At 34.4% G+C, this 13,078-nt stretch overlaps 1 long non-coding RNA gene across 2 annotated transcripts; it reads right to left on the minus strand.

Moving 5' to 3' along the window:
- Window positions 1-3,948: 3,948 nt before the first annotated feature.
- Window positions 3,949-12,865, minus strand: LOC104649628 (uncharacterized). Of its 2 annotated transcripts, XR_003243951.2 has the most exons (4): window positions 12,708-12,865; window positions 12,566-12,616; window positions 4,759-4,967; window positions 3,949-4,391 (listed from the first exon to the last, which is right to left on the minus strand). It is a non-coding gene; the product is annotated as an uncharacterized lncRNA (long non-coding RNA). The 2 variants fall into 2 exon arrangements; XR_743502.4 differs by lacking the exon at window positions 3,949-4,391 and having other exon boundaries at window positions 4,401-4,967.
- Window positions 12,866-13,078: the final 213 nt, after the last annotated feature.

Below are 13,078 nucleotides of genomic sequence, written 5' to 3' on the forward strand. Positions count from 1 at the left end.
ATTAATAGCAAAATGATACATAAGATTTGTAGAGTGTACTAGACAATATAGTAGAAATAGCAGTGAAGAAGAAAGACATGACTTCACGCCAAAAATTTACTAAGTTCAACAATGAAGTCAAGTTAATAGCAAAGCGACTACATCGTTACCTAATCAATATATTGGGTTATTGATTTAATGGAGCGGAAACTTTCTGGTATATGAGCACATGTTGAATAAAAGCCTAGACAAGGTAATATTTGGTATGAAATCTTAAATAACAATCTTCCTGTTTACTATGGTTTGCGTTATTTGATATCGAAAAGACAAAAGTTTGGGAGTATTCGACTGATATTAACTATTTTTTGTTCATGTCTAGATCCTACAAGGAGGAGTGTACTAATATTGCCAATAAATATTAGAGTTGGAAACAAATGGTAAACTATTTAATGAAGCTTGAAGACTGATGGAACACGTCGAAGTTACTGGTCCATCGAACCAGGCCGACGAGTTAGTGTTAGAATCATACTAGGACTAGACTACAAAACCCTATTTTATGTACGACTAAGCTACTAAACATTATTGGAGTCGAGTAGGTTAGGGTATTTGACTTGTAATAAAATACTACCCATGTAAATATTTGTGTTGTAGTAGGATTCCTACAATAACTAGAATATAACTCTGGTCCTATATAACTTCGGTCCAAAAATCTACCCTTGTGTGTTCATAGGGTACAACAACTTACACAAAGGATATATAGGCTATGATCCCTATACAATGAGGGTTTACATATCAATACATGTTGGGTTTGATGAAAAACACATTACCCTGTGTGTCTCTAAAGCAATCTCAAACTAATATTGATGTCTCACCTCACCTTGCTACTTTTGTTTAATCTTTCTCTAAACTTCTAACACATGATAATTTTGATTCAAGGAAGTACATGTTTCTAGACCACACATTAATAGTGATAATGTTTCTACACCTTATGTACTCATTGATGATGAGAAGTATTATTAACCTCTCAGGAGCAGGATCAGATGCTAAGGAACAAGTTGAAGCTGGTGACCCATATAGTAGTGTTGAAACTCCAATTGAAGATTTTGAATCTGTCAGGAACAGTGAGGAACGAGTTTCTCTTCCAATTAAAACCAATGATCATTATCAAAGAACAACTTTAGGTTATGTACCAATTCACCATCAACGTGATAATGCTACACTCCAGTCAACTACAATTGTTGATGTACCCGTTGAGGTACTTCCTGAACCACAAGGGCATCATATGATCACCAGGCACAAGGAGAAGGAACATTACCTGTCACTTGTTGCTCGCAATAGCACAAAACTTGTGGGAGAAACAAATACTACTAAGGAAGCACTAAAATCACCTCAATGGCTTGAAGCAATGCACGAAGATATTAATGCTTTACATACTAACAAAATATCGATTTTGGTGCCCGAATCTCCTGCTATAAACTTGGTTGGGTCAAATGAGTTTTTAAGACAAAATTAAAAATTTTGATGGGACAATAGATAGATACAAGGCCAGACTTATGGCTAGGGGATTCTTGGAATTTGAATTGACAGATTTTGAAGAAACATTTAGTCTTGTAGTTAATGCTACGATTGTTAGGGTGGTTCTACCCATTGTTGTCAGTTCAAATTGGGAAGTTAGAAAATTAGATGTCAAAAAATGTCTTTCTTCATGGTTTCTTACAAGAGGAGGTGTACATGAGTTAATCTCTTGGTTTTATTGATCACAGTATCCTCGGCATGTATGTCTACTTAAAAAGGCATAGTATGGTCTTAAACATGCACCAAGATCCTGGTTTGATATGTTTCGTATGCATCTCTTACACCTTGGTTTAATTTGTAATAAGGCTTACCCTTCCTTATTTACTTTGCAAACTCACAAAGGCAAAATATTTTCTTGTTATATGTAGATAATATTATTGTCAAAGGAAGTAATCCACCTCATGTCTCAGAGTTGGTTCTAGAACTTGGGAAGGAGTTTGGTATGAAAGATCTTGGCCAATTACATTACTTCCTAAGAATTGAGGTGAAGTATTTCGAAGGTTGAATTAACTTAGATCAAAGAAAGTATGTTCTTGAGTTGTAGTCCAAGATAGAGATGACTTTGGCAAATGTTGTAGCCACTTCTTTTGGTAAAAACATGGTTTGGATGAAGTTGTGGGAAGTCATGTAGATGCATTCTTTTACAGATTGATAGTAGTGAGACTTCAATACTTGATCCTCACAAGACATGATATCACTCATGATGTGAATTTAGCAGGCTAGTTTATACAAAGACCAAACATTCAACATCTTCAAGGGGTAAAAAGGATTCTCAGGTACATCAAAGGTACTATACACCTTAGACTCAGAATTATTTCACAATCACCATATAGGTTGTATGGCTACTCTGATGCTAATTTGGGAGGTTGTACAACAACTAGGAGATCAACTACAGGCTATAGCATCAACCTAGGTGCAAATTGTATTTCTTCGACCTTTAAGAAACAGAAACAGTAGGCCGATCTAGTGCTGAAACAGAGCATAGAGAGCTAGCCTCCACTGCTGCATAAATGACTTTGATTTTGTATCTTCTTTATGACCTTGGAATGTTCTTTTGATCTGTTCCTACGTTGTATTGTGATACCATAAGTGTCTTGTACAGGATAATTAATCTAGTTATGTATGCTAGAACAAAACATGTTTATATGGATTGTCATTTTGTTCATGAGAAAGTGGCCAGGGGATGACTTCTTACTCAGTTTGTGAAGTGTAAGGATCAAAAGCTGATATTAATACCAAAGCCTTAATACAATAGGTTTTCTCTTATTTTGTAGCTAGTTAGGAGTTACAGTTCCTCTACTCACTAGCTTGAGGGGAAGTGCTGAAGGAAACTTGACGACTGATGGAACACGTCGAAGCAACAGATCCATCAAAGCAGGCTTATGAGTTAGAGTTAATTCATATTAGGACTAGACAACTAAATCCTAAGTAATGTACGATTAAGTGACTGAATATTATTGGAGTCGACTAGGATAAGTTATTTGACTTGTAATAAAATACTAGCGATGTAATTATTTCTGTTGTATTAGGATTCCTAGTATAACTACAATAGGACTCTTCTCCTATATAAGGAGCTTGTAACTGAACATTTTAGTTGTCAATAAATCTTTGATTTTTCCATGCTTTCGTTAGATTTCTACTAAACTGAGCAATTGGCTGCAATTTTTCAGCACTGCAGAAAGTTTAAAACAGAGTGCACAAAATATTGAGCAGCTGGCTGCAATGTTGCAGTAGGGCCAAACAGCACTTTCAATAAGAAAACTCTTAATACAAAAATTACTCCCGACTATTGAAAATATGGTAGCAAATAAAATGTTGTCTTCTAAGTTGTTGTCAAACCGAAATAGACTGCAACTATTATTGAGTGACATGTCAATGCAGACAAAAATATGCAAGCCAAGACAACAGGGCGATTGAATGTGATATATATATATATATATATATATATATATATATATATATATATATATAGATACATACATATATATAAAGCGTCAATTGTAAGCAATAAGAAGTCGGCGACTCTAACGAAAAAGAAGAGAACAAGATTAATTTTCGATCCTTCTTAAAGTTTACTTCTGTGACTGGGAATATTTCTTTTTCACATCAAAAGACCCATTTTTTGTTATTTAATTATACATTCATTACGTTATTATGTTTCAACAAAATAAATTAAAAAGTCAGATATATTGTTATTTACCCTGTCAATTTAAAAGATTGAGGTCATTTAGTTGAGGAAGACGATGTTGTAGGTGGGACATATGATTGTTGAGCAGTGAAGAATTCTTTCATTTTCATTATTTTTTTCATTGCCTCTTCTATCGTAGCAAGCGATCCTTTAAGCAGTTGTTTTCTTTGTTCAAGGATTTGATATCCTCTGGAGTTGAACGTAGTACATTCAATAATTCAGATTCTGATGAAGTTCCACCTTTTAAATCTTTTGCCTTTACTCCACCCCCAAATCCAAATACATGGCTAGGAGTTTAAGGTCCACAAAAATTTTCAACAAGCTCTACCGAAGATGGAGATGTATCTTTATGACATTTACATCAAAGCCAAACATGTCAAATAACACAAACCTAGCAAAGATCTTTAAGCTCAAAAACATCAAAACACAATAGATTTTCAAAAAATACAATACATTTGAAAAAAGATCTTACTTGTTTCAACTTCTTGGGTGTATTTCTTTACTTTATTAGTAGATGTAGGAGATGAAGTACTAATTTTAACTATCTCTTTCTCAAAAGTCATTAAGTTCTTATGCGTCATTCGTATTCCTTGACTAGTGGACACGGTAGAGTTTTTAAGTCCTTGTTCCTGTTCAATCCCTATAGAACCTGAAAAAAACAAATCATATTTTATACGTTGACTAATGTATCACAAGACAAGAAGAACCAAAAATGTCTACAAGGAGTTTCTAAAGCTAATTTTGATTCACAAGTTCTCTTTTGTGAATATTATGTATTCAGCGTCAGCTTCCTAAGCTGTTTTTTGGCCTGGTATTTACCTTCTTGTCAATATAGTTTCATACATCACATATTATGACTATATTCTGCATCAAATAGAAAGCTGGAAAAAATTATTTTCCACACCTTCTTCTCCATGATAAAACACAGAATACAGAATCCTGGGAAAAATATTTTCCTATAACACAATTAAAACTTTTGCTTATGGTCTGAAATAAAAGAATACAAAATATGTTACTTGTTTCAATTTCTTTGATGTGCTTCTCAAATAGATCACTTGATTGAGGAAATATACTCTTAGATGGTAAATTTCACTTCTCATCCAAAGATTTAAGCCCTCTTCCTTGTCCCTGATCAATAGCACTAGGCGTAATAAACATATATTCGATAGCATTCTTCATATTAGAATCAACCTCATTTTCAATCCTCAATGGTTTCATCTTGAACCTGCAAAAAGAGCCAAAAAGTTAAAATTAAACCTAAAAATGTTTAATAATGTATTAAAAGGAATTTTTTCCATCATAACATTTATGGATGAATATACTAAGTCATAAGAGATATTAATTAATCTCATAAGTTCTTTTTCTTTTCTTTTGGAAGAACTTCCAAACTCTACAATACCATCATCCATTTGTTCCACAATTTCATATGAATCATGAAATTGGATCTTCCTCACTACTTGCCAACCTTCGTTGGAAGTATCATCGACATAAAATACTTGAGATGCTTGATCCACTCAAACAAATGGATTAACACTCACAAAATCACACTCACTCTTTTTAACTTCTTTTATTTCATCATACACATCAGACTAATTACATCGAAATAAAGTTACTTTTTTATCCATGACAAATTGCAACTCAATCGCATTAGCTAAATCTCCATAGTAATCAAGGTTTTCACTATCTTCATCTTTCTCACCCAATACAACAATACCACAATTTTGAGTCCTTAAGTTTTTTATCATAATCATGATGCATAGAATATGGCAAGGGCATTTTCCAATGGATATAATTTGCCTAGATTCATAACACATACAAATCTGGTGCTGATACCAAAGAAGAATGTGGTGGATAATTTTGGTGACTTAAGATTCATTAGCCTGAATACTTTTGATAATTAAATTATATCGGTTGATACATGAAAGAGTTTAATTGGTGTTACCTAGTTTGATTTCTAATAACTAGTCAGGCATGTATGACTGAAAATGTAGTTTTTGCTAAAGAAATAATAAGGGACATAAACAAGAGAAACAATTTGCATATTGTAGTGGTAAAATCAGACATGACAAAGGCATATGATAGAGTCTACTTGAAACACTTTATCCAGGTCTTGAGAAGATTTAGATTCTCTAAAAGAATAAATTGACATAATAGTAAGGCTAATAAGCAATAATTAGAACTGAATACTAATGAATGGAAAAGCCTTTGGCTTATTTCAATCTTCTAGAGGTTTGGAAGAGGGTGACCCCTTATCACTACGCTATTTATAATAGCAATTGAATTGTTGACTAGGATCCTAAATTGTTCATTTGAACATAGTGACTTTAAGTGTTTTGGGATGCCTATATGGAGTCCGCAAATAAACCACTTATCATATGTTGATGACACTATTCTTTTCTTGCTCAGGACAACACAAGTAAATGAGGATGTGGATGATTGTGCTAAGAATATATGAGGGTGTGTCTAGAAAAATGATATACATAGACAAAAGCATTTGTTATCGATATTATAAAGTCCTTGTAGTACCGTCGTCAAATAAAGAGGACAACAGGGGTCAGGTAAGGTAGTTATCCTTTTACATATCTAGATTTTCCTATTTTCTATGAAGGAAAAATAAAGGTCATTTTGTAGTTCTGATTGAATAGGTGGCTAACATAACGGCTATGTGGAAGAATAGATTACTATCTTATGATGGAAGGTAACTTTGTATTCACAAGAAAATGGTTAGTTACAATCCTCACATGTTATTGCAAAAACAAACAAACCAGGGCTAAGGTTTTACAATTTGTCCTATGAAGTCAACCAATAAATCTATATCCCCCACCATATCTTTTTTACACCAAAATGAAGAAGGCTAATATACATAATTCTAATCATCTGGATGTTTTTGATTTTTCCTTCAAAACACCTTGCATTTATTTCTTTCCACATGGTCCACCAAATGTAGGTTGGAATTAGTTTCCACCATTCTCCTCTAGAATTTTTTCTTCCAATTGTCTCCTAGCTCCTCAGTAGATTAAAAGTGTATATAGTTATTGGCAGCTTACTCCAAGGTTACATTAATACATGTTCCACATATTTACAGTTGTTTTGCAATGTAGGAAGAGATGGTTGTTTACCTCTACCTCCTTGTAACAAAGAAACAACGTTAAACAAATTTGTGAACCCTCTTCTCTTTAGTGCTTCGTGAGTTAGGCAAGCTCTCATGATCACCAACCCCATAAAATAGGACACCTTAAGGGGGATTTTAATTTCTACATTAGTTTCCATGGGTAAATCCTAGTGGAGGAGAAGCTGATGTTGTTGTTCTAGTATCGTAAAATTTGACAGAGAATACTCTTTTACTGTGCAACTTCCATAGAAGTTTACCTAGATTTACCGAGGCACCTGGAAAAAGTTCAAAGACGTATAACACTAGTGTTTTTGTCTACCTTCCAGTCATTTAAATATCTTCAATGAATTTCCACCCTTGTGGGCTCCATATCTAGTAACAGTCTCATTTATCTTGAGACTGAGGTCGTTGAGATTTGGGAAGGTGGTCTTTATGCTTTCATTACCTATCTACTGCTAATTCAACAAAGATCTTTGTACCCTTCCTCAAATTATAGTAAATGTTTATATTTAATTTGGACCAGAGTCTTTGAATTATTTTTGATACACTGCATCCAAAAGTACTTTCCACTTCTTCCGTTGTCCATTGGTGGTTTAGGAGTCCATATTTCTCAGTGATGAATCTCTTCCATAAGGTCATGTCTTATTTTCCAAATTTCCACGACCACTTTCTTAGTAAACAACGACTGTGGCGTTAAGTTTCTTGATGCCTAAACTTCGTTGTCTCATGTTAAGATAAAGACATCCCACTTCACTAGATTGTAGCCTTTATTTTTTTTGTTCCCATGCAACATGAAGCTCCTTATTATTTGATTTTTATTTTTGTCAATGCTCTTTGGGATGGAAAACAAACTCATCATATAGGTGGGCAGTCAATCCATGAGTGATTTTATGTGTGTCAATCGGCCTCCCAAGAATAAATATTGTCTTTTCCATACAGATATCTCTCTGATATTGTTCTCTATACATTGAGTTCCTTATTTTTAGCTCCCAATGGCATGCCTAGATAATTGGTGGGTAGGGAAGCAACATTGAAAACAAGATTCATGGCCAAAAACTGCATATTTAGGAATTCATTGACTGGCTATAGGTAGCTCCAATGCCAATTACATAGAGTCTTCAGATGCCTTCAAAAATTGTTAGAATAGCCTTGTTGTGTCTAATTTTTGACACGTCTTCTTCAAATAGTATAAGTGAGTCCATCGGCATACAGTAGGTCAAAATTTCTCATGTCATCTCCTCTACTTATATGAGCTCAAAAACCTGTCAACCAACCATTTTTAGTCATAAATAGTAAGAAAAGGAATGGTGAAAGGGGGTCACCCTGCCTAAGACCCCTCTTGATTGAGAGAAACCTACAACATCACCATTTAACATTAGGGGGAAACTCACATATAATATGCAGAATCTAATTCAATTTAGCCATTTTCAACCAAATATCGTATCTTTAAGGATCTTAAGATAGTAGATCCAGTTGACATGATCAAAAACCTTGTCACTTCACTCTTGAATCTACCAGTTCATTTGACACAAGTGATGCATCCATTATTTGTCTCCCTTTCAAAAAGGTCATTGATTCTCGTCCACCAGTTTTCCCATGATAAAATTAATTCTATGATTAAAAATTTTGAGATGAGCTTGTAAGTCCCTTCTATTAATATTATATGTCTGAGGCCTTTTAATTCTTTGGCATTTGCCTTTTTTGTAATTAAGGATATGAAGGTGGCAGTTATAAGCTTCTCAAACAATTCCTTCTAGTTGAATTTGTAGATTGTCTGCATAAAATCTACCTTTATAGTATCCCAACAAACTTCAAAAAAAAACTCAAGGTGAAACCATCAGAACTAGAAACTTTTTCCCCTATTACAACTTTTGATGATGTGCAGTACTTCTAATTCTCAGAATGGTCCTGGTAGCTATTCATTCTCTTAATTAGTGATTCTGGGACAACCTTGTAAATTAAAACTAGGCCTCCAAGGTTCTGCTTCTAAGTACCAATATTAGGAGAAATCTATTATATCTTCTTTATCACTATAGATTACCCAGTTTCTTCACCATTCACTATCAGTCTATCAATGGTGTTGAATCTGTTGTGTTTTTGCCATTCTTTGGAAGAAATTTGTGTTGTTCTCACCTTTTTTAGTCATAGTACTATTGATTTGTTTTCCATATGGATTCATCTTGTCCAACAAAATATTTTAGCTCAACTATGATTATTGCTACAATCATTATCTCTTCTTTGGTGAGGTTTCTACTTTCCTGAATTATGTCAATGACGACGAATTCTTCAAGTAAATTTTTCAGTCTCATCACATTCCATGAAATTAGGTTTACATTCATTTGTGAGTGAGATTGAGAGTTTTCCCCCTATTTCTGACCCCTTCTACTTGGTTGAGAATGGATTGCAAATTCTTCAATTCATTCTTGGTGAGTCTCTTACTTTTTAGGGTGGTGATTATCTTCTCCTATTCTTTCTTTATTAGCATCGCTTTTATTTTATCTAGCTATATGAAAATGGCTAGTGTTTCCTCTTCTAAATCTTCAAAAGCTTTTCCATAAGTATTGCTTAGTTTAAGAATGTGAGAATTCACCCAGTCTAAAGCCTCTATCTCAGCGTACTCTAGGGATGCAGGAGAATGGGTGGTAACCGATTGAAGTCGTGCACATGCTACATTTTCAAGTTGCACTTATTTGAGATGGGTTCATAAATTGTTGTACCCTTCCAATATTTCTTTGGAATGGCCATTAATCTCAGTCTCTTCACCTATATGACGGATAATTTCAAGATTCATGGTCAAGGTTCCTTTCAATGTAACTTTAATAGATTTCTCTATATCTCGTGGATCTACAAATCAAGCTTCCAAAGTCATATATATGATTCTAGGAATTTTAAGGCCACAACTCGATTGTTCTCTAGTTAATTAAGAGTGTTAGGAGAACTCTTCATCAGAAATTGAGTTATAGTTGGGCTAAAGATTTCAGAAATAAATTTTGGGTCTGATTTAATTGGGCCTCTAGAACTAAATTTAACCCAGCCTGAAGGATTTAAATTTTCTGCGGAAGTTGTCCTATGTAAACTCAGCATTAGCATGTGTTATCATTGTCAAGTGTGACTCAAATTGGCATGTGTTGTCACTATCCCATGCTCAGCATTGGCATGTGCTATCATTGTTGAGTGTGTAGGTGGTAGACTGCCAATATTTGTCTCTACAGGGTAAAAATTCAATGACTATAAGGTAGTGGCCTTTGATAGTTGTCATAGATGAAGCTCATTCAAGATATGCATAAAGAAGGTAATTCCACCAATTTCTATGGAGATCTCCTTCAGCACCTTACTCCCGATTCATTGGATTTTGATTCTCGTCCATTTTAGTTAACTCTAGATGGACAAATCTTTATTTGTTTTAATACATCCTCCACAATGGTCTCGTATGACCTTGAAGGTTTTATGGCCCCATAGGTGAAAAAGGATCCCCACGATCCTAATCTAAGTGGAACTTGGTTTTTATGTTGAGTTGGAAGTACCCGACAATGGGTTCCACCATTGAAGCTGTAGTTCTATTTTGTGCAATAAACAATTTCTTGAAATTATTTTCTGTATCATAATACTAGAGTCAAACACGAAAAGAAAGAGGCCCCTTTCGGTTTTGTATATGTTGAGGCCGTGCACCTATTTCCATAGGTTGGTTGCCCATATCTGTATTTGTGACAATGTAGGTGAGAGATTTGACCCATCTTCGATAGTACCAACCAAACTCTTGCTTAACACTTCATTTTTTATGAGAGACCATTAATGTAGATGACATTCCCCCTCTTTAGTGCTTGAATGTTCGTTAAATTAGTTTCTTTCTTCTTGAACCATTTACTATTTTTAAGTACTTCAGCAAAACAAAAGTTTGTTGTCGGTTAAACTGTGGTTGTCTCTGCTGGTCTCCTTCTTTTGTTTGGCATAAAATTCCTCATTTTCTCAGCAATTAAGGTCCAACCAGAGTTGAAAATCAGTTCAAGCATGATAAGGGCTGACCTTCTCCTGCCCCTTACTTTAATAAGTCTGATGTATCTGTCAAAATTATTGAAGTTCCTAGCAAAGAATATTTCTGACAGTGTTTCCTTCTTATTAAACCTTTTGACTACATTCCCATTCGTCTAAGAAGCTTCAAAGAGATTCTAGATAATTCAATGCATTATCTTCCTAGCAAAAGATGTTCTAGTGATAGAGTCCTCCCTCTCAGTGGGGGAGGAGAAGGGGGGAAGAAAAGAGGAGAGAGGGAATCTGGTGATCAGAAGGATCATCGGGAGAGGGTTAGAGAGTTATTTAGAATGAATGTAGCGTCTTTTTGGGATTCCTGTCTTGGAGCAAGAAGAGTTTTTAATCCCAATATAATTCAAGTTAAACATCTTTTAATGTTTAATCAACATCGCAAACTATGAGGACGAAGTAGGAGATAAGAAATGAATATGTTTATATTTGGACAAAGTGGGTTCCTTTTAAAGTGATTTTTTTCCTATGGAGGTTGTGGAAAAGGAGAATTTCTACCGATGATAATTTTTAAAAGGTGAAGAATCATCTAGTTTCAATATGTTGGCGTTGCGATGAAAAAAGTGAGTAAACACTAACCCATATTTTTCTAAAAACCTCCTTGGATAAAAATCTATGGAGAAAAATTTGCTAATTTCGCAGATATACACATAAAAGGAACGCATTTACAACAATTAATCATTACATGGTGGAAATTCGAATCATCACCACAACTACAATGAGTAATGAGAGCAAGGACAACAATAAATATGTTGACAATATGGAAGAGAAGAAATAGTATAAAGCATGGACGAAACACAACTTTTGGAGGGACAGTGTTCAAGTTCCAGAAATGGTTTGGAAATTGGTGAAAACTCTATATCCTTGGACACATTTGGAGTCAAGCTTGTGACATGAAATTGTCAAAAAACTAAAGTGGCACAAGCCTAAATTGCATTATCATAGTGTAATATGGAAACCTTTAAAGACAAATAGATTTGAATGCAACATTGAGGGAGAATCCAAAGGGAACCCAGGGCTGTGTGTATAGGTCTTTTGTCAAAGGAACTCGCAAAGAAATCTGATCAAGGCTAGCGATGCAGAAATTGGAAATAGCACATAGATATAGTATGTGGAAATCTATGAAGCATTGGAGTATTGTTGGGAGAACAGGGTGATGGAACTAACCATCAAAATAGACTCACTAAGTCTGATGAAAATGATAAGAGGGCAATGGAAAATACTTTAGGAGCTGGTGGAAAGAACAGATAATATAAGGATGAGAGCACAACAACTCAATGCAAACATCACTCATATATTTAGAGAAGGTAATATTGTTACACACTTATTGTCTTATTAAGTAGTAGAAACAGAACAAAGAAAGGAGTAAAAGAGTTTTGCTGATTTACCAAGCAATATCAGGACAAATATAAATATAGAGAAAAAATAAATATCAATATTGAGAATCAGATAAAGAATAATCGATTTTCAGCAATGAACATACCAAAAGAATATCTTCGTATGAAAGGAAAGCAGCCTACTGTAGATATTGACAGATCTAAATAGAATAATATAATAATATAATATATAATCATAGTGTAAAAGGGTACAGCTAAAGACATAAATCTATATTTTACCCTAACTACCACAAAGTTACATCAAATAAACACAGACACAAGTGGATCGGACTTTACCGATGGAGCTTTAGAATGTTTCAAGGGAAAGATACAACACGAGATCTACATCTGAGAAAAAGCATAAAAGAAAGGGATATCATTCAAAGATCATGCGGGTAAAAGCGAAGAAGAAAATTAGGTAGAAAGGAAGCTAACTTACCAGGTAAAAATGAAGACCACTCGAGCTCAAAAATGATTCAAAAGAGGAGGCAGAACAACTAGAATTTTCTTCGACAATGCAGTGGAGAAACTTGATGAAAGAGTATTGTGTACTCACCAAGGATGAGTAGAGATTGGACAAAATTAGGTATTCTTTATTTTCGTTATTATTGGGCCATGGGCCATTTTATATGTATGGACCACAATTTATTCAATAAACGGCTCCAAGCAAAAAATTTATTTAAAAAAACTTGTATTATAGCGCTAGAAGTACTCATATATAAACAACACCACATCAAACCTTTGGAGTTTGGCCACACTCAAAGACGTTATCTTCAAAATTAAATTATAGTTATACATGAAGAGTCACGA

Source organism: Solanum lycopersicum, chromosome 10, assembly GCF_036512215.1.
Source record: "Solanum lycopersicum chromosome 10, SLM_r2.1".
Taxonomy (NCBI): Eukaryota; Viridiplantae; Streptophyta; class Magnoliopsida; order Solanales; family Solanaceae; genus Solanum; species Solanum lycopersicum.